Source organism: Leptonychotes weddellii, chromosome 12 (assembly GCF_054177405.1).
Source record: "Leptonychotes weddellii isolate Sample4059 chromosome 12, ASM5417740v2, whole genome shotgun sequence".
Classification (NCBI taxonomy): Eukaryota; Metazoa; Chordata; class Mammalia; order Carnivora; family Phocidae; genus Leptonychotes; species Leptonychotes weddellii.
Genome location: NC_138380.1, coordinates 86,831,364 through 86,854,362, shown reverse-complemented (window position 1 = coordinate 86,854,362; position 22,999 = coordinate 86,831,364). Strand labels below are relative to the sequence as shown.

General features: G+C 41.1%; 1 protein-coding gene and 1 long non-coding RNA gene across 2 annotated transcripts in view; both read left to right on the top strand.

Annotated features, from left to right (window-relative positions):
• Positions 1 to 22,999, top strand: part of EGFR (epidermal growth factor receptor) — a 186,595-nt gene that overhangs the window by 31,975 nt on the left and 131,621 nt on the right. The window lies entirely within an intron of this gene.
• LOC145716618 (uncharacterized) lies at positions 6,819 to 21,445 on the top strand. The gene is made up of 3 exons (XR_014139429.1): positions 6,819 to 8,890; positions 8,921 to 17,790; positions 17,835 to 21,445. It is a non-coding gene; the product is annotated as an uncharacterized LOC145716618 (long non-coding RNA).

Here is a 22,999-nt window from a genome sequence, read left to right as displayed (position 1 = left end):
ATGAGTATTTTCAATATTTAAGTAAAATAGTCATCCTGAGTTTATGTGTAGTTAATACCTGGGAAATTAAGGATCTTGTCTGATGTGTCATAGTCAAGCAGCTGACAGTGCTACTTATATAATTTCTGTGAATAATCTTTTTGACCTAAAGATTTTATTTCCACTGATTTTCAAACTGACGATAGCTAGTCAGGATCTGCCTCTCAGAAATATACTTTGTGCCCGTCTAAACAAACTCATTTGAACATGACGTGAAACATGATGGAATTTTACCTCATTTTTCTCTTGCAGTTCTCATTTCACATATCACTGGAATTCGGTGTGGTTGCTTTGCCTTTGACAACAAACTGATAAATAATATAGCTAACTTTTAGGTTAACGTGGAAAAATTTAATTTCAGGTTCACTTGTAGGTCAAAAGTTCTCGTGTTTCATTAATCTGTTTGTTGCCCAATCATCTTACGGAAAATTGTCGGCTTTTGGTGTGGAAATAATTTTCTTGAAGGCAATATTTGCTGAATGACTGACGGAATGAAGAAAACACCTATTGCATAAGTGTGAAAAAGATCTGGGTGTTTTAGTTGGCTACGAGTTCAGTATGAGCCAAAAACAGTGTGACGTCGATGTTGGAGTACGGTAATAAAAGTACAGTGTCCTGAATTCAGGAGGTAATCATCTGGCCAATGCCACGTGCTGGTCAGAGTGTATGTGGAGTGTACTATGTGATTTAGGGCACGTTTTAAAGTGACTACAGCCCACTGGAGCTTGTGACTTGGGGAGTGGCTGAGGGGGTGGAGAGTTAAGAGTCCATGCAAAGAGCACCCGGAGGTGAAGCAACACTCCGCACAGTGGACTGACTTGTACAAGCATCTCATAAGTTAACGGACTCAGGATTTCGAAGAAGCCATTTTATTTATGTTAAGTTCTGCAGCTTGGATTTCTTGGTAACACTGTTCAGTAAAACTTACCTACTCTTCTGCAAACACTGTAAAAAATGGAAGATTTTTGGTTCGGGTAAACTGGAGTTCGAGAGAAAGGATGTTTATGGTGGGTGTGGTTATCCTTAAGTATTTTATTAGGACTTCACTTTGAACTGACACTTTTGTGCAAAATGCGGTTTCACCAGCTTTCTTCGGTGTTTGGGTCAAGTTATTTAATGTAACATCTCAGGGGCTTGATTTTCTCGCGTACAATAAGGGTGGAGCTGGAATGTTTGAAGTTCTTGTGGTCTGCACCCTAAATTCTGCCAGGTCAGTAGCCGTGTGGTATGGGGCATATTCCAGGAAGCCAGGGGGAGATGCACTCTTGCCTTACGACAGTCATGGAACCTCTGTTTTGTGGGCAGCACTACCTGGTGAAGAATGCGCAAAGATCAGTGACGTTGGAGCACTAAAGTTCATTTCACTAAAGAAATGAATTCTTTTAAAACAGTTGATCAGGGGCACCTGGGTGGGGCTCAGTAGGTTGAGCGTCTGCCTTCAGCTCAAATCATGATCTCAGGGTCCTGGGACTGAGCCCCCCATCAGGCTCTCTGCTCGGGTGGTGAGTCTGCTTCTCCATCTCCCTCTGTGATCTTTCTTACTTTCACTCACTCTCAAGTAAATAAAATCTTAAAAATAAATAAATAAATAAAAATAAAATAGTTGATCAGAGTTGCATAAAAGCAAGTGGTAGTTTTGCTATTAACCAAATCAGGAGTTGCTTATATAGTGTGTGTGAAACAATATGTCAGTTAAGAATTAGACTGGGCAAATGTTGATTTTAGTAGTCTAAAGAATATGTGTTTGGAGGACTCTAGCAAAAAAAAAAAAAAAAGATGAAAAAAGAAAGAATGAGGTTTTCAGTGATGGTAAGGCTGAAATAAATCAGGAAGTATCAGAATTTTAACCCTTCTTTTTTCTGTTGGGCTTGGTGCTGTGTCCTGAGGTTTTAGATTTGTGTGTGGACATGGGAGTCACATGAGCACTAACACGAAACACAGAAATGAACAAAGGATTAAATGTCACCTGTGAAAATCTGGGGGACAAGTCTTCCAGATGCAGATCACGCAACTAAGATTTCCAGAGGACGCAAGGACTAGGAAGCAAGTTTGTTGTTCATGACCCCATGAACATGATCTGTGCTAGGCAGTGGTCGTCCTCCCTGGTAGCGTCAGGGTGGGACGCTTCTTAAGTGTTTGGAGCAGTTTTAGGTTTATAGAAGAATTGAGAACGGAGGGTTCCTGGATACCTGCTCTTCCTCCACAAACCTTCAGCTTTGTGGAGGGAAAGCAGGTCCTGCATCAAGGTCCTGCATCAATGAGGTGTATTGGTTACAATTGATGAACCAATATTGATACATTATTATTAACTAAAGTCCAAGGTTACATTAGGGCTCACTCTTGGTGTTGGATAGTCTATGGCTTTTGACAAATGTATAATGACCTATGTCCACCATCACAGGATCATGTAGGATAGTTTTGCTGCCCTAAAAATCCCCTGCACTCCATCTACTCATCTCTTTCTTCTCCAAGCCTGCTGGTAACCACTTAACCTTTCACTAAATGAATTTATTCTTATATTTTGTATTACTGCATACTCACTGTATTTTGACAGTATGAAACTACTTCTACCTATAGTAAGTGTTCCACAAATCTTTGTTAAGTATTTGCATGAATGCATGAATAATCAAGAGTTTTGTACGACTTTTCATCCATTACATCATCATTATGAGAAAACAGTGTTCTCACAGAGATATGCCAAGGGGACGCTGGATGTGCTCTTGACCCAGAGAGCCAGCTGGTTCTGGGTGAAAGTTGAGTGGAGAAACAGAAAGCCAGCTCTCAGTTCCAGGCACTGCTGGGCCTCGGGGGAGCAGAGAGGGGCTGAGGGCATGTGTTGAATTCTCTGCTGGCGGCTTCAGGGAATTACAGGCTAATCTATGTTAGCTATCTGAGGAACTCACACACAGGCGAGTGAGAAAGACTTGCAGAGAATCCCTCTACCCCCCCAAAGAACAATTTAATTTTTTTTTTAAGATTTTTTAAAGTAATCTCTACACCCAACGTGGGGCTCAAACTTACAACAGGAGTCACATGCTGTACTGACTGAGCCAGCCAGTGCTCCCAGAGGAACAACTTAATTCGAATTTATTTCTGTCGCATTAAGTTTTCCTGACTTTTCAAGTGCACAATTTTATGCATTTTTAATCATGGAATTCTCATTGAGAGTCATAATGATTTTATTTCATTAATGTGTTCTAGTTTGTTCTACCATCCTTTTATTGGGCCAATTTGTGTGGTTGTGTGATGTTTCTGTTTTCAAGAGTGCATCAGTAATTTTACACACAATTATTTTTCTCGGTTATTTCCATGTGCTGTAGTTCAAGAAGTGAAGTTAATGCAATCTCATGGTAAATTTTTGAATTGTACAATGTAATGCTGATTTTCAAAGTCCCATATTCTGTAAGGAAAGTATACTGAGGCACAAAAAAACTTCCAAAATTGATCTTTTCTTAGTATCTTTTCCATTTATCTTTGTATTTGGAATAGCTATTTCCAGAACCCAAGCTCTAATAAATATCCCTGCATAAGTATGGCCACAGTGCGCTTCTCGATATTTAACCTCCATTTTAGGAAAACATTGTATAACTTTTCACCTTGTGTTTTGGGAGCCATAGGTGGTTGGGGGCAGGAGGCCAGCTGTAGGATAGACACCATAGTTTAGATGATTATCTGCAGTTCCCTCTGAAAAGTAGGTGAGTAGGTTTTTGGAACTCTGGATGCTGCATGGCCTGGAGAAGGAACCCAGGCTTTGGAGCCCAAGAGACCTGGGCTAAATCCCAATCCTACCCATTATCCATTGAGCAATCATGTGATCCTTAAAAATTATGTGCATGTTTTGGTTAGCATAGAATGGGAGCTCAGTAAATTATTTTTATTTTCAATTGTTATATGGACATGGTCAAATCTACTGTATTTTATCCTCTGCCACATAGCAGTCTTAAAGCGACTCTTGGGGCACCTGGGTTGCACTGTTGGTTAAGCGTCTGACTCTCAGTTTCAGCTCAGGTCACGATCTCATAGTCATTAGATGAAGCCCCGCATCAGGCTCCGCACTCAGCACAGAGTCTGCTTGAGATTCTCTCCCTCCCTCTCCTCCCCCTGCCCCATTCTCTATCTCTTTCTCTCTCTCTCTCTCTCTCTCTCAAATAAATGAATAAATCTTAAAAAAAAGTGACCCTAAAGAAGGTAAACTGTGTGTTGGGAATTATTCCTTGTGCTGTTTAAGCAAGGTGGTGCAAACCACAGCCAAACCACCCAGGGCATGCTGCCCCTGACCACATTTCCACCAGCAACATTTGTGTTGAAAAACAGCCTGTTTCACTGTGAACCATTTAAAATGAATCCAATGGATTTTGTTCATTATATTTAATAGGCCACTTAGTAATGGACATTAGGTCTCTTGTGTGGAGGGGGATTCTGCCTTTTATGTAAGATATGTGTTGCAATTCAGCTTCCAGGTCCCAGGCCTGGGAAGGCACGGGGCCTTTATAAGCTGGCCCACCCACGGCAAGGAAAGCAATTGTCCAAATGTGGATAGCTTTTCCTCCCACTGTTCTCAGCTGTTTCCAATTAGCTCCAATATCCATAACCCTGGGTTGTGTCTTTATCAGTACAATTCTCCCATGTCGATGCAAATTTTAAACCACAGAGGAAAAGGAGACAACAATGAATATGCTTTTATAACACAGCTCTCCCTTTTATTGCAGCTCTTGTACTGCATAAATTTCTCTTCTCTGATTAAACTAGTACTTCATAGGCCAGATTTGGTGTTTGTGAGGCAAGCTTTTCCCTGCCACGAAGAAGGGTCTCAAAGGATGGCAGAGAGATAAATCACCATATAAATATAAACATATCTCTGTGTGAAACTTCATTTTCCGTATGCAAATTTTTGGAACCAAGACAACTGGAACTTAGCCAAGAGACTGAAAAAGGTAGACCAACTATGATCTAATCTCCTTAACCTACTACGCAATTTATTATAACTCGATTGGCATAATTTATATGGCATTCAAGAAATGAGTCTATTGAAGTATTGCAAACACCAGAATCACTAAGGGTATGGTTTTTGGAGATGAGTGGTTTGGACTAAGTGTTCCTCAAAGGATCAAGTGTTTCTTGTCACTTTTCATTGTAGGCTGTAATGGGGGAGCAGGGATCTAATTGCCCAGAGTGATGGAACTTTAAACTATAATTTAGGGGAATTTAGGATGCTGGAGGAGGAATTAAAAGACCCCAGTGAACCAGGGGAGGAACTCAATGCTGGAGAGATAAGTGAAGAGTAATAAATCCAGCCTTTAGGAACAAGAGAGCCCCAAGGCTGGAAGCTAAAGGTGGAATGAGGGAGAAGGTGAGGAGGGACTGTTCTAGAACTAAGTCACAGCCCCAGCAGCTCCTAAGACTTGGTAGAGAAGGAAACCTCATTTCTGAGTTCACTGGCAAATCTACCAAATATTGAAAGAAATAATACCAATCCTTCTCAAACTCTTAAAAAAAAAAAATAGAAGAGGGGCGCCTGGGTGGCTCAGTCAGTTAAGCGTCTGCCTTGGCTCAGGTCATGATCCCAGGGTCCTGGGATCGAGCCCCATGTTGGGGTCTCTGCTCAGCGGGAAGTCTGCTTCTCCCTCTCCCTCTGCTGCTTCCCCTGCTTGTGCTCTCTCTCTCTCTCTGTCAAATAAATAAAATCTTAAAAAAAAAAAAAAATAGAAGAGGGAATTCCTCCAAACTTATTTATGAGGCCAACCTTACCCTGACATCAAAACCAGACAAGGATGCCTCAAGAAAAGAAATGTAAAGGCCAATCTTCGTGAACGTACGTGCAAAAATCCTCAACAAAATACTGGCAAACCAAATTTAACAGTACATTAAAGGGATGAAACAAATCAAGTGGGGATTTATTCCAAGGATGCAAGGATGGTTCAACTTCCATAAATCAGCCAGTGTGATACACCACATTAACAAAATGAAAGATAAAAATCATATCATCTCAGCAGATGCAGAAGAAACATTTGACAAAATTTCAACATCCATTCATGATAAAACTCTCAACAAAACATAAAGGGAAAGTACCTCATAATAAAGGCCATACATGACAAGCTCACAGCTGACTTCATACCTAACGATGAAAAACTGAGAGCTTTTCCTCTAAGAACAGGAACAAGCCGAGGATGCCCACTCACTGCTTTTACTCAACATAGTATTGAGAGTCCTAGCCAGAGCAGTTAGGCAAGAACAAGATATAAAAGGCATCCAAATTAGAAAGGAAGATGTAAAACTGTCACTATTTGCAGATGACACAGTATTATATGTAGAAAATTGTTAAGACTCCATCAAAAAAACGTTGGAACTAATAAATCTGGTAAAGTTGCAGGATAAAAAATCCATACGTGGGCGCCTGGGTGACTCAGTTGGTTAAGCGACTGCCTTCAGCTCAGGTCATGATCCTGGAGTCCCAGGATCGAGTCCCGCATCGGGCTCTCTGCTCGGCAGGGAGTCTGCTTCTCCCTCTGACCCTCCCCCCTCTCATGCTCTCTCTATCTCATTATCTCTCAAATGAATAAATAAAATCTTAAAGAAGTATCAAAAAAAAAATCAATACGCAAAAATCTGTTATGTTTCTATACATTAATAATGAACTACCAGAGAATTTAAGAAAACAATTGATAATTGCATCAAAAAGAATGCAATTGTAAAAGACTTGTATATTGAAAATTATAAGACATTAATGAAGAAAATTGAAGAAACAAATGGATAGATATTTTGTGCTCCTGGATTGAAAAAGTTAATATTCTTAAAATATCCATACTACCCAAAGCAGTCTACAGATTAAATGCTTTTCCTATCAAAATTCTAATGGAAGTTTTCACAGAAATATAGCACAGATTCCTATAATTTGTATGGAATCATTAAAAACTCTAAATAGCAAATGCAATCTTGATAAAGAACAAAGCTCGAGGTATCACGCTCCCTGATTTTAAACTATATTACAAAGCTAGAATAATTAAAACAATATGGTAGTGGCATTAAAAAAACAGACACATCAGTCAGTGAAGCAGAATAGAGAGAAATAAACTCACATTTATATGGTCAATTAATTTATGACAAAGAAGCCAAGAGTATAGTGAGGAAAGAACAGACTTGAATAAATGGTGTTTGGAAATGTGAACAGCCACATGCCAAAGAATGAAACTGGAACCTTATCTTACAACATACACAAGAACTAACTCAAAATGGATTAAAGACTTGAATGCAAGATCTGCAACCATAAAACTCCTAGAAGAAAACATAGGCAGTAAGCTTGTAGATGTTGGTCTTGGTGATGATTGTTTGAATCTGACACCAAAAGCAAACGCAACTAAAGCAAAAATAAACAAATGGGACTACACTCAAAATAAAAAGCTTCTGCACAGCAAAAGAAACCACCAATGAGGTAAAAAGGCAACTTACTGAATGGGAGAAAATATTTGCAAATCATATATCTGAAGGGGCTAATATCCGAAATCCATAAAGGACTTGGACAACTCAATAGCAAAGCATTCAAATCCCAAAACAATCCAATTAAAATATGGGCAGAGGTCTGAGTAGACTTTTTTCCGAAGAAGACATAGAGATGGCCAAGAGGTACATGCAAAGATGCTTTACAGTACTAACCTTTAGGGGAATGCAAATTCCACCCAAATATGAGATGTCACCTCACACCTGTTAGAATGGCTGTCATCAAAAAGACAAGAAATAACAGATGTTGGCAAAGAGTGGAGAAAAGGGAACCCTTGTGCATTATTGGTGAGAATGTAAACTGGTAAAGCCACTATGGAAACCTGTATGGAGGTTCCTCAAAAAATTAAAAATAGAAATACTGGGGCGCCTGCGTGGCTCAGTTGGTTAAACATCTGCCTTCGGCTCGGGTAATGATCCCAGGGTTGTGGGATCAAGCCCTGCATGGGGCTCCCTGCTCAGCAGGGAGCCTGCTTCTCCCTCTCCCTCTGCTCGCCCCCCCACTCCCACTTGTGCTCTCTCTCTCTCAAATAAATCTTTTTTTTTTTTTTTAAAGATTTTATTTATTTATTTGACAGAGAGACACGAGAGAGGGAACACAAGCAGGGGCAGTGGGATTAGATAATATATATTAGATTCCACATATACACAATATATATAAAATATATAACATATATATGTGTAGAATATGTTATATATTATATATATGAAACAAGCTCAAGATAGAAAATACCAGATTAATAGCTGTCAGAGGCTGGGGTCGGGGGTGGCAAGTGGGAGAAATGGATGAACTGTTTCTGCCTTTGTTTGTAGTTTAAATAAATTGAATTTAAGAAAAGAAAGAAACGAACAGATCAGAGCCGTGGAAATAATTCACAAATAATTAACTGTCGATCATGTATATCTTACTACTTGAATGAACTTATGTTTTCTCTTTCTTTTATCCCTGCTCATTTGCATGGAAAAGTGGACGTGGGTTTCTAAATATAATAATGTTGTGCTTCTTTCCATTATATTTGTGCCATTTGGATTATATTTGACATGCAGGCAAACAGCCATGTATTACTGCACATTGTTAACAAAAATTGAACTGAGTAAATGGAGTAAATGTAAAGATCTAATTGACATTATTTAATGATTCATGAATCGGGGCTGCATCTCGTCTAACAAGTAGATGGGAGCCCTGAGTTGTTGTATAAAATGAAGCTCTTACAGGCAGAAATGGGGCAAGACAAGGAAGAAAAGAAAGGATTATTTCAGGCAAGGTCACCTTCCTTTAGTGGGAAGGGCAGGGGATCCCTAACTAGTGCTGATCAGGAAATTCCAGACTGATTGGCTGAAACTGCAATGAGGTTAGGTATTAAGTAGGTAACTGCAATGAGGTTAGGTATTAAGTGTGGTGGGTCTTAACATAAGCAACTCCATTTTCAGCCTGTTTCTTTTTCACAATGTTCATTCACATTATTATTTGACATGGAGGTGGTGGGGCGGTGGTTGTTGGGATTCCCAGCTGCCTTCTTTCTTTCTCATTTCTTTGGAAATAACCGACACTGATTTTTGGCACCTTGCAGAGCTACTTAAAATGTAATGCTGTGCTCTGCTTGAAAATGTGCTCTTCATGAGAAGTTTATGGAGCCCTTGCTGTTCAGATGAGATGCATCTTACCATGTTGTGGATGCCTGTTTCATGGCAGCCACTGTGCTTTGAACCCATTATTTCCTCATTTTAGTGCTCAAAATTAGCCTGCAGGAGACACACCATGGTTCCTTTTATTGGGGGATCAGAGAGGTGAAGTGATTTCTCCAAACTCACAGAGCTAAACTCTGAGCCAGGGCTGTTTGCTGCCAAAGTGTGTTTACTCCTCTACACCACATTGCTTCTCCATTCTCCTCACCAAGGTCAAATGGAAAGAACAGATGGGGTCAGGTTTCAAATAATAAGAGAAATTAAGAAATCGGTGCCCGGAAGCAAGAACGCCTGCCCTCATTAAAACTGGCTGCATTCACCTCCTCTCATTCCTATCCTGTTCTGCCTCTTGGCAGTTTTTCTCTCCCCCATGTTTCGTCCTTGATTTTGTCCGAAACCTCTTCCCTGGTGAAATCATTAGGTCCAAGCTATTATTTTCTTTTGGTCCATCATTTAGATGGAACCACATGTGCTGATGTGATTATGGAAATCTCTGGACAGCAGTACAATTGTGGAGGGGTTGAGTATTTGAATATTTGAGATTAAAAGACCAGGTGTGGGGGAGGAAATAAAATGAACAAAAAGTAGATTTTTGAAAAGTGAATACCAAACCTATACTGATGGAAAAAGCTCTCTTCCCATGAGATCCCCTCAAAGTATCTTACCATTGGCACACACACAGGTTGTTATGCTCAGTCTTCTGAGCTGGGGCCGTCTTGAAATCAACTGGAGGACACAGAACATCGGCCAGGCGAGCAAAAAGAATGTCGTGAGCATGGAGGGCAGGTAGTGACTTCAGTTTGAGACCTGTGTCGTGAGGGGAGCAAAGCAAGTAGATGGAGTGATCTAGGAAGATGTGCTATTCATAAGAGAGAAGGAGCAATGAGGCAAACCAGTGCACCTCAAGCTTGGAGGCGATTCTTGTCCTGGATGGTAAATTCTAACTTGTTCCCTTCTTAAACTAAACAATAAAGCTTAATTAGTATAGCGGTTCTTGGGATTATTTGCTTAGTGCTACACATTTGTCTCGTTTTCCTTGGCTTTCCACCTCCACATGCAGACCTCAGAGAATAAAAATCTTAATATGAAAAACGGATTGCCACTGTTTTTCATTGCTGATGGGAAAGTAATTCCTTTCAATATTCTTATTTCAGCAGTGTCTCATGATGTGTGATGAGCAAGAGGCAGGAAAAATTGTATTAAGTATTTAAGGCTTATTTGCCTGAACATAAGAGGAGATTTATTATTTTTTTAAAATATGCTGTAGACCGATGAATACAGAGAACAAACTGAAAGTTGCGAAGGCGGGGGGATGGGCAAAATGGGTGAAGGGGAGTGGGAGGTCCGGGCTTCCAGTTGTACAATGAGTAAGTCACAGAGATGAGAGGTGCAGCATAGGGAAGAGAGTCAATGACACTGTAATAGCATTTTATGGTGATGGATGGTGGCTGCATTTGTGGTGAGCATAGCATAACCATGGACTCGTTGAGTCGCCATGTTGTATCGTTGAAATTAAGGTGGCATTGTTTGTCAACTCTACTTCAATAAAAAACAAAAACAACAACAACAAAAAACATCGTGTCTTTCATGGACCAAAGAAACTTCCAAGCCCAGGTCAACATCAGTTTTTGACGTACAACAGGATACAGTTTTTTTTTTTTTTTTTTAAGATTTTATTTATTTATTTGAGACAGGGAGAATGAGAGACAGAGAGCATGAGAAGGAGGAAGGTCAGAGGGAGAAGCAGACTCCCTGCCGAGCAGGGAGCCTGATGCGGGACTCGATCCTGGGACTCCAGGATCATGACCTGAGCTGAAGGCAGTCGCTTAACCAACTGAGCCACCCAGGCGCCCCAGGATACAGTTCTTTATGTCCTTAATATTCAGATTTTAATTTAAAAATGCATGCAAGTTTATATATAAACCAAGAGATACAGACTGAATGTTTAATAATAGGTTATATCTATTATTCACAGGCCCTGTTTGACTGTCAGAAGTAATTATAATTTATAATAATTGTGTCATGTTCTTCCCCATCAGAAAGCCAATTATGCAAGCTTTGCCATCACACATGGAAAATAATTTAATGGAGTGTTCATTGCAGTTTCATGAGTCCAGAATTGGATTTTTTTTTTTTTTTTTTTTTTTTTTTTACAGAGCAGCCTGTATTGCTTTGTTAAGGAGGATATATTACCATCCAGACATCCAGAAAGGGCCCCTCTGCTTTTTTGGAGTCTGATTTTTTACTGATTCTTAATGTGGGGGGTGTTCATGCACTTTTTTTTTCCTATTGGGTCCTTCAAACTCTTTTTTTTTTTAAAGATTTTTATTTATGTTTTTGACAGAGAGAGAGACAGTGAGAGAGGGAACACAAGCGGGGGGGTAGGAGAGGGAGAAGCAGGCTCCCCACTGAGCAGGGAACCCGACGCGGGACTTGAACCCAGGACCCCGGGATCATGACCTGAGCCGAAGGCAGACGCTTAACGACTGAGCCACTTGGCACGCCAGGCCCTTCAAATTCTTAATCAGTGCCATTTGCTCTTACTTTAGGTACAATTCAAGCCTAATTAGAAACCAGAAACACTTTACATGTCCACAACAGATTTAAAAAGCTTGACAGAAACTTTTTAAAGAAGAGGCATTGAAACAATTGTATAGCAAGGTCAAGGTTATTTAACAACACAAAGATAGATTTTCTCGTTGAGTTTTAGAAATTCTCATGTCAAGTTGTACAACAAGAGAAAGGTCAGGGGATAAAGGACATGGTGGAAAGTAGACACAACCTAGCAGGCTAAGTCATTTGTGTAATGGCAACGATCACACACATAGGAGCCCCAAAGACCTGGGTGTCTTGGCGCTGCCCGGTCAGCGTAACCAACCCGCACCACCGTGGAAAAGTTCAGCTGCACGCCATACCACAAAGCAAACATAGTAACATTGGAAAGGCATATAGCCAACGTTTTAGAGATACGTATCCAGAAGCATTAAGTAAGCATTCTCAAGGCTTACAAAAGTCAGCCTGCATTATCTAGAAGGTGACTTTTTTTGATGATGGCTTGATCCTTAATAAATGGGAAGAGCAGATGAGGGAGGATTTCCCCTTCTCCTTTCTCAGAAATGTAATTCTGGAATTCCTTAGTCTGCCTGGAGATTCTTGCTGCATTCTGGGGTTTTCATGTATAAACACTTAGATGTTCTAACTAAGTGACTCCCAGGGGAGGAGAGGAGTGAACGAGTAACCTTTCCTGGTGACTCATGTGCTGGGTGGAAGGTACCTGTACAAGAAAGCTGTGCTGGGTGAGTCTGAAGAGTTAATGCACTTTCAAAAGCCTCTAATTTACTATTCCCGAAGAGTAATTTACTCACTAGAAGTATCTGGGTGACTATTAACGCATTTGTAGCCTTAAGAAGATCGGTTCTATTTTAAGATTAAAAGTACAAAGCCAGAGCTGGAAATCCATTAAAACCAGACAGCCAGTTTCCCATTTTTGAGAGTATTCATTAAAAGGTTCCTGTTGCAAAAGGAACAAGGAATAGCTTGGGACCATGGCACCATGAATCATACTGTAAACATGTTCACTCTGGCTGGGGAGAGGTCTGTGAATAAAACCAGAGGTGAGACAAAGAAAGTCTCTGGAAGGTGTTGGAAGAAGCAGGGGACAGGGACCAATGTATGTCCCCTCTTCTCTCCACTGACAAGTTCTTGCAAGGTGGAAGGCATTGGGAGACAACAGAGTAAGTGAAATAATTTTTCTACCAGCTGAAGTTGAGTCATGTAGCCTCTGCCAATACAAGAGGATCCTCTGTATTATATGTCTCTCTCTGCTGCCTCCCTTTATAACTCTGGAGAGGGGCTCCTCAAGTGTGTCCCTCCTATGCATTATGAAAAAAGTAACTATTCCAAATAGTTTCACATTGTTTCTAGCATCACTGTTTCCTAGCAGTGACTGCATGATTAAAATGCAGGGCAGATGCGTCACCTGTATACGGAGCTAAAAATGCCTCCATCAGCATTTGGAGAAGTCACCCTGTGCATTCCTTTCTAACTTCCCTTTTTTTTCTTTGCAAGTTAACACTTTCCCTCTATTTAGAAAGACATTTTTACCTTCTAGCAGGTGCGGGTCTCATCTTCAGAAATATAAAGTAACATTTGCAAATCACTATAATGCAGACTGATACTGGAGAATGATAGCCCGTATTAAAAAAAAACAAAAACAAAACACAGAATTGGTACCTGAAGAATTAATACTGTGGTCATAATATCGTGGCATTTGGTAGAAAATGAGTCATTGCCATGATTAATATTATTTTCAGGCTTTTGGTGTACTGTTTTGTTTTTAATACAAGGAAATGTTTTGTGTGAAATGTGCCCTGACAGGTTGGTGGAGGTAGAACTAGGGTGCTCAGGTCATAATCTCAAATACACACCAGCCGAGGAGTGCCATCAGCCTGCCCCAGACCAGTTTCAGTTATAACAAAATTTGAAACCAAGATTTCTAGGTGCAGTTTCGTTCAGAACTCACTGTAACAAATTACCTTGTAATTCACAGAGACGTCTCTTTTCACTGTCAAGTTTGGTTTGCTGAGTTACAGAAAAGGGCAGCTCAAAAACTTTGATTCTTGGATTGATATTAGGAAAATAAGATCACCTTTTCCTCCCCGTGGGGCTGGGGGCCAAGCTCGAGCTGAACGTCTCACTGTACTCAGTGCTGTTGATTTACAAGGGACAGGGCACCTAGCAGAGCAAGCCTCTCTGCACCTGAGGGTCACGTTCTCTGGCTGCCCCCGAGGCTGGCTGAAATACACTGCAGCATAAGCTAATTTTTAATATTTTATTTTTAAGCAGTCTCTACATCCAATATGGGGCCCGAATTCAACCCGAGATTAAGAGTCCCATGTTGCACCAACTGAGCCAGCCAGGCACCTGATGTGTGTAATTCTTAAGCTTGAAAAATGATACAGCAAGAAAAAATACATGCTTTCACATTCACACGGACATCCTACAACTTGAAAATAACTCATATACTCATGTAGAGTTGACGTCCTAGAACTCGATCGAGATTGAGGTTGGTAGTCTCAGGAGGCAGGGTGGTGAGACACAGGGGTTTATAATCCAACAGATTCATGATGATGCCTCTGCTCTATCACCCAGTAGCTGACTAGGTGATCTTAGGTGATCCTGAGCTGCTGCTGGGATGGCCAGAGGGGAGGGTGCGTGGCACCTACTACAGCGCCTGGCCACATCAGATTGAGTACAACTCTGCAATTTCAGAGTAAATGGTGAAGGTGCGGGGAAGAAAAAAAAATTGAGGATGGAAAAGAATGTTGTACCCTAAAATGCTTTCAAGTTCAATTAGGAACACAATACGAGGGGAGAAATGGAACTTGTGAGAAAATTATTAAAAAGTATTCCATTTAGGGGCACCTGGGTGGCTCAGTCGGTTAAGCATCTGCCTTCGGCTCAGGTCATGATCCCAGGATCCTAGGATTGAGCCCCGCATCGGGCTCCCTGCTCAAGGGGGGTCTGCTTCTCCCCCTACTCGTGCTCTCACTCTCTCTCTCTCTTGCTCACTCTCTCAAATACAGTCTTTTTTTTTTTTTTTTAAGATTTTATGTATTTATTTGACAGAGAGAGCACAAGCAGGGGGAGTGGCAGGCAGAGGGGGAGGGAGAAGCAGGGTTTCCGCCAACCAGGGAGCCTGCTGCGGGCTTGATCCCAGGACCTGAGCCAAAGGCAGACGCTTAACCAACTGAGCCACACAGGCGCCCCAAATAAAGTCTTTAAAAAAAAAAAGTATTCTGTTTATTAGAGAAAGTCATCAGTATGGAAAATGTACAGTAAAGCAAATACATGCCTGAAGAAACAGGCAAAATCATGATAAAAGCTCCTGAGATGTTAATTCCTAATATATGGTGTTCCAGATCTACAGTGGGAAGGCTCCATTGCCTCATTAACCAAAAGAACAGTTGTCGTTTTGGTTTGGGTTTTTGATCTGGAATATCAGAAAAAAGGGCTCCTTGCTCCGTGGGAAGTCTGCTTCGCCTCTGCCTCTCTCTCTCTCTTTCTCATGAATAAATAAATAAAATTAAAAAAAAAATAACAGACATAGGTCTTGTCGACTATAATTATACTCTTCTTAGTCTGCTAATATCATGGATTTATTATTCTCTTTTAGGTGTTTCTAAGAATCGCTAAATTTCCTGCCTCAGCAAAACCTCCACTGCCTAAAATATAGTAAGGTGATAGTTGTGTTTTTTTAAAAAGATTTTATTTATTTATTTGATAGAGCAAGAGAGCACAAGCAGGGGGAGCAGTAGAAGGAGAGGGAAAGGCAGGCTCTGCGCTGAGCAGGGAGCCTGATGCAGGGCTCGATCCCAGGACCCTGGGATCATGACCTGAGCCAAAGGCAGACGCTTAACCAACTGAGCCACCCAGGAGTCCCATGATCTTTTAAAAGGATTGCCGTAACTAGAATGGGAAAAGAACCAAAGTGTGGAACTTCTGTATCTAATTTCCACATAGAGGTCTGGGATTTACGTACATATATGCACACATAAATTCATACAAAAGACAAAGCCGCACCACCCTTAAGGTGACAGCAAGATGCTGGAGTTGGAAGCGGTCTTTGCGGGCTCGGGCTCCGTGGTCTCTTTTCACAGATGAGAGAATCCAGACAAATGTGGATGGTTCTCTAGTCCTCCAGGGTATGTGGTGATCATGGCTAGTGCTTATTAGCAAGCAAATGTGTGCAAGAAGGAATGACTCAAGCTAGGGCTTACACTTTTTCCTACCTTGCTGTTTTCTATCCATAGATAGAATATCTGATCCGTGGCTCCGTTTCTCTGATTCCCTCATATCCTGTCTTGCAGATGGGAAAGGAGGTGGAAAAAAGAAAAAAAAAAACAAAGCCGATAGGCTTTCTTCCCAGAAGAATCTTATTTCATCCTAGCTTTCTCAAGTGTTGCTTTATTCCATGGTAACATGGGTATACACATCTCGCTGGATGTTTCAGTCACTTGGAGCAGGTGAGGTCTGTGCCAGATTCTTCAAACTGGGAGCCATGTGAAGGTGAGCCCAGAGTTAAAATGCTGGCTCTTTACTTACTCCCTCAATGTCTCAGCCTAAAGATCTCCCTAGTACCAACCACTGAAGCAGAGCAAACGGTTCGGGCAGCTTCCAACACTGTTAGGAAGAAGTAGCAAGGAATATGGAGGATTTGTGTTACGGTTCAAAAGCAGGAAGAGCTATGTGAGTGAAAGAGAGACCTGTCACTCCCATTCCATTAATTATATGTGATAGTGGAAAACTCGTAGAGGATACAAATGCATATGCTTCTTTCCAAAATGGACTTTGTATGTTTTTGTGTTAAGGCTTTCAGGGGCAAGAGGAAAGAAACCATCATTTTGAATATATGCTTCAGTTTGTCTTCTGTTACTTACAATTCTGTTTTACCTATTCTTTTTCTTTTTTAAAATTCAGAATCTTCTAGCAATAAATGAAAATTTCTCTCAGAATTTTTTTTTTTAAAGAAAATTGAAAACGGGTAGCTTGAGTGTATTAAAACACAGGGCCTGGGTTATTCTGTCCCTCACATCCTTTCCTGTATAAATTAGCAGAGTCGTGGTTATTAATCTGCTTCGTTCGATATTATCTTCTCTTTCCAAGTGTGGATGTCCTTCCTTTCTACACAGTCATACCAATGTGCATGTGTGTGTGCGCACCGGCAAACACTGGGTAGCTCGCAAGGCCTCTAAATAGATATGTTTCTGCATATGTTTGGAATCTTTATTTCTAATCGGTACGGAATCACATGATTCTCTACAAATTGTATATGAAAGAGAAAGAAAAAAAACAAAATTTATTTTACAGAAATACCCTCAGCACATTTAGGTCACATATACAAAAACGTTCCAGAATGTAGCTTATCTCTTTAAAGACAACACTGTTTTCTGGGTAAGTCAAGGCAAAATATCCAGTAACTTAGCAACATAAACCAAACAGAGGTGATATTGCAGGACATTTTTCTCTTGGACTGGATCAGAAAGTGCCACAGAGGAAACAGGGAAGAGAACTCTGAAATACATCAGTGCCGTTAGTTGGTATCCTACAGAAGAAATATGTGCACGCTCCCCGAAACTCCCTGATGAGGACTTTGAATGCAGCACTCATTTTGTATGTAACCTGCAGGGAAGTGAAATGTGCATAGTTTATAAATTTCAAGTGCAAACCTATTTTTAAATTTACCTGACATTACTTTAAGTGTCGTAGTTACCACTAGCAAAGTAATTTGGGACTTTCTTCTTCCAGGCACTCTGCTCAGACTTTGACACATACAGCTTACTAACAGTGGGTTGATGTCAGCGCTTTATTTGTCGAGTTTTATCACAGTGACAGGGCCCGTACCTCGGAGTCAGATGAATGAGGTCCAAATCCCAGCTCTCCTCCTTAGCAGCTGTGTGCTTTTAGGAAGTTCCTTGAGTCATCTGTGCCTGCGTTTTTCTGTGGGACCGTGAAGCTAATCCTCGCCCTTTCCTCGGAGGGCGTGGTGCGGGGAGTGGGCTGGATCAGAAAGTGCCACAGAGGAAACAGTGAAGAGAAGGATGAGCAGAGGTGAGCAGAGGAGCGGGGCCGGGCACGTGGTGTGTCGGCTGTCACTAATGATGCCTCCAGTGGGCTTTCCCGTTTAGGGAAGAGACTTCTTGCCGAGGCACCAACTACATAAGGACCGTTTCATGTCACCTCCATTCATTGTGTTCACAAATAGAACCAGAGTCAACTGCTTAGTTATGTTTACATAAATACTGACAAATGCTTTTAAACACTTGGTGTTTTGTCTCCTTTTGTGGTCCTTAAACAGGTCTCTGAAAGTTGACGGGGCACATGTAAAGATGTCAGGAGCCATCCCACATCTCCAAGTGAATCGGTTTCCTTGTGTATTTGCCAGTTTCTAAAATGTCACATACAAAGGACTTCCACTAATTTATTTTAGGCACATAGCTACAGTTCAGTTCATTTCACCATTTGGAATGTTCCCTAGCAGACTAAAATTTCTCATGCTGGGCGCCTGGGTGTCCCAGTCGGTTAAGCGACTGCCTTCGGCTCAGGTCATGATCCCGGGGTCCTGGGATCGAGCCCCACATCGGGCTCCCTGCTCCGCGGGAAGCCTGCTTCTCCCTCTCCCGCTCCCCCTGCTTGTGTTCCTTCTCTCACTGTCTCTCTCTCTCTCTGTCAAATAAATGAAATCTTAAAAAAATAAAATTTCTCATGTTAACATCTGATTATTTTAGATAAGAAATATTCAGGCTTTGCTGTATCTGATCACCCTTGCAGGTCAGGCTTCCGGTTAACGACCTGACCAGTTTTGTCATCGTTTTCCCTCCCTTGCGGTGATGCAAACATAACATCTCTGTCTTTTTTCTGTTATTTAACCGTTTAATTATGACTCTTCCAAATACTCAATTCAGATATGTCCAGGATCCAAGGCTGGGTGATCAGTTATTGGGAAACATCATAATGTGATGGCTGAGTACCGTCACCCACATCAGACTAATGGGTTCTGTGTGGCCACTGTTCCCTGGTGTGTGTATCGTGCCTTCCTAGTAAGACTCTTTTGTGAGGATAAAATCACTCACCGACAGACTTTAGCATGGTATGTGGACAAGGCATGTGCCGTAATGCTTCTGCAGTCACCTGGATGGATCCCACGCTCAGTGTAGACACTGCAATGATATATGCGTATTACCCCAAACTCCCTGACTCCCAACTTTGGATGCAGCTCACAGTCTGTGTGTGGCCCCTATGGAAGTGGAATGTGTAACATTTTATAAAGTTCAAGTGTGAACTCAGTTTTAAATTTACAGAACATTATTGGCTCTTGACTGCTGATAAGAGAATTTATATCTATGCACTCTGTCCCATTTTCCCCCAAGGGAACCAAGGAACACACATTACTTTCTAGAGTCATCTAAATCCCATTCCTGTTCTTTTGCCACATTGTTAATTATATGGAGACCTCCACACCTACATCAGATTTGGTTTTCCCTACCTCTTAAGATGTTATCTGCTTTGTATTTAAAAAAAAAAAAAAGCAAGCAAATGTGCTATTTACTCTGGCCCTTAGTCAAGCAATTATAACAATTATAACATAACATTTCTCCTTCAAGACCTTTGCACACTGACAGGGATGTAATATCCTCTGCAAGGAATAAGTTTTAGGCAAATCATAATTAAAATACTGGTTACATCTCTTTGCCTTTAGAATCGACATAATAATTTCTTAGACCGTGTAAAACTAGGCATGGGGCAGGTGGAGGGCTTACTCTGATCACGTGTTCGGTGGTGACCGGTGGCCGTCAGTAGCTCTCTCGCTCACTATTTGTGGTTCTCTGGTAGTACTCAGCCACATTATGTTATTCCTGCAGTGCCGTGGTTCATTCTAAGGTACACACCATTAACCCCAAGAGAAAACAGAGAGGCTGGCACCCCACCCTTCTTGCTTGCTCTGAGTCATGCTGCAGATGTTTCAGAATATCTGTTTTCGCAGTGAGTCCTCGTCTAGATCCATGAACAACTTCTGGAGAACCATGTGTTCACTATAACATCCCATTTTGATCTCCCCACCATCACTGATCGATTACTTCATGACTTTTTTACTCGTGCTATGTTTGCATTCTTGGTGTCTCCAGGTTAGAGCTGAAAATATGAAGATGTCATCAAAACAGAGCGTTGGTTCCCTTGTTGGGTTTGTGTATGTAAAATAGAAACGCCGGGTGTAAGTCGTGACATCATATTTCACTCAGTGTGAAAGGCCACTAAAAGTTTTTTCAGGATTATTTTTGAGACTAATGGATTTTTTAAAAACACCTAGTTATTTTAGGGGCACTTGGGTGGCTCAGTCAGTTAAGCGTCCAACTCTTGGTTTCAGCTCAGGTCATGATGTCACGGGTCGTGAGATCAGCCCACATTGGGCTCCATGTTCAGCACAAAGTCTGCTTGAGATTCTTTTCCTCCACCCTTACCCCCACTTGCTCGTGTGCTCTAGCACTCTCTTTCTTGCTGTCTCTAAAAATAAATCTTTTTTAAAAAAAAACTAATTATTTTAAACATCTTCTTGCCTGTTCCCCAAACACCTGATGCTCTTACCTAGGATATGTGGTATTATTAAAGAATATAAAACATTTATGGGTCCTTTTTTTATGTTATAAACAACTACTACAAATTGGCCCATTCATTGAAATCAAAAGAAATTTGTAATTAGTAAGCTGATCAGCTGGCAAAATCAATATTATTTATTCTTAAGGTAGCTGAGAAATAATGGCTAACCTGTCATTCTTATTACTAAAAAGTTCTCTTTGTAAGGGTATTTCAACAAAACATTGTCATCCAGAATTTGAACCTTATGATTGTAAGGTATTTTTTTTTTAAAGATTTTATTTATTTACTTGATAAGAGACGTGGCGAGAGAGGGAACACAAGCAGGGGGAGCGGGAGAGGGAGAAGCAGGCTTCCCGCCGAGCAGGGAGCCCGATGCGGGGCTCAATCCCAGGACCCTGGGATCATGACCTGAGTGAAGGCAGACACTTAACGACTGAGCCACCCAGGCGCCCCTGTAAGGTATTTTCGAAATCTGTTTTACACATCTTTAGTGAAAGTTCTTACTGAAAGAGTCACATGAATGGAAAATCCATATAAAAAAACAACGCAGGAAGATAGCTTACAATACTAGTAAAATCATTTTGTCACCGACTTAAAGCTTTTACAGAATACTTGTAAGTAAATAGAAGGTCAAGGGTATGTGGGTAGCCGAAAACTTCAACTGACTGCTAGAGCAGGATCAAGAGGTTCTCTTCTTCATTCCTCTAAAGGGAGGAGCAAATTGACACAGTGGAAGGTAAAGCTAAAAGAAACAAATGTTTTAAATAATTCCACCGAGCAGAGGGCACCACCTATGACAATTTGGAGTGCACTGGTCTTTGTACTTTGTACTCTTACACCCTTGTTTTAGGATGAGCAGAGCCTCCAGCTTCTCCAGCACCTGGAGCCATGTTCCTTTGGGTCTTAGCCCTTCTTACGGAGGTCATTTTGTCAATTGAGTTATAAACACAGTAACAGAAGTCCCTGTCTTCGGGCTTTTATAATAGAAACATTATATCAAATTCAGAATAGGCTTCCTGGGGAGAGAACATAGCAACAACAATGACCCAAACAAAAAAAGAAACGTAGTGGATTTGGGACCAAAAATGTCAATCTGATTTTCCCCCAGATTTGGCCACACTCACATCACAGCTGATACATAGCTGTGTCTCTCCCGAATCTTGGGACGGCATCTTCTTGCTCATGGTTACGACAGATTACCTGAAGCCCAGGTTCCTCTGACACGGACCCTTGAGGAGGCGGAGCCAGCCACGGAGGTGGGGACGATGCTTTGAGGCTATCAGAAATGCACAGCTGCCTTCTCTGGCAAGCTCCGAGCTACACGATGTACTCTGGAATTGGAATGCTTGATTTTTTTTTCAGTTGGTTTGTAAATAGGATTGCACAAAAATCCATGCAAATCAACTCTCCAAATCAGAATTTGCTCAGCTGAAAAGACCATTAAATTAGATGGGCTGGCTTTCAGTTGGTGGGGGTGGGGGGGCAATAATATAACTCTGCATAACAGTCCTTTAAAAAAGACAGACAAGCACATTACATGATAATTTCCATTAAACTGGAAATGTCCAAGCCTGTTTACCTCGGTTACTTGTCCTTGTCCACTTTCCCAGCCTAGCAGTTATCCATTAGTAATTAGTCATGAATGGGGCATTTGATATTAAAGCATCTCATTTAAGGTACTGTTGCTGTTTGTTATGACATTCTATTAGAATTTTTTTTTTTTTATCAGCTTGAAGTGTACTAAAATCCAAACTGTATGGTGAGCTTTCTTAGTTTTTCACGGGGCATACGTAACTGAAATTCTGAATTGAAATACGATTCTCCTCCTAATAAGGGGCACTACAAGACAGTTTTGTCATCAAGACTCAGGGGTCCCAGTAAAAGCTGGCTACATGGGTTAGAGAGAATCCTGATAACCACTGTGCTTTTTCATTTTTATGATTAAAATTTTCAGGACATTGTGTGGCCTGTACTTAGGGACACAATGTCAAAAAGAAATCTCTTCTTAAATCTTCTTTAAAGATTTATTTATTTATTTTAAAGAGAGACAAAGAAAGAGCGTGAGTTGGGGAAAGGGCAGAGGGGGAGAGTCCTCAAGCAGACTCCCTGCTGAACAGAGAGCCCGATACAGAGCTCAATCCCAGGACCCTGAGATCATGACCTGAGCTGAAATCAAGAGTCAGATGCTCAACCGACTGAGCCACCCAGGTGCTCCAATAAATCTCCTTTCTCTTTCTATCATCTAGAATACCTGTTTTCACAGACACACACACACACCCCCCACGTATACACCAGCCTGAAATAACCAGGCAAACACACACGTGCACATCACTACCTTCATCTGTATCATTTGTATGAAATATAGCTCATCTGAATGTGACCTACTTCATACTTGATCCCTGCTTCTCCCAACAGTCTTCCCTGCAGAGAAAATTTCTTATCCTTTGATTTTCTTTTGTAGAATATATGGCCCATTCACCCCTGGAGGAGTTATTTGTATATATGTGGTCCCTCCTCTACTAGAATATAATGTCCTCAGAGCTCTGAACATCCCTTTATTTATTTGGACCTTTGTAATGCCTGCCACCCTGTCATTGGCATTGTCCTGCAGGCTGTCAATAAATCT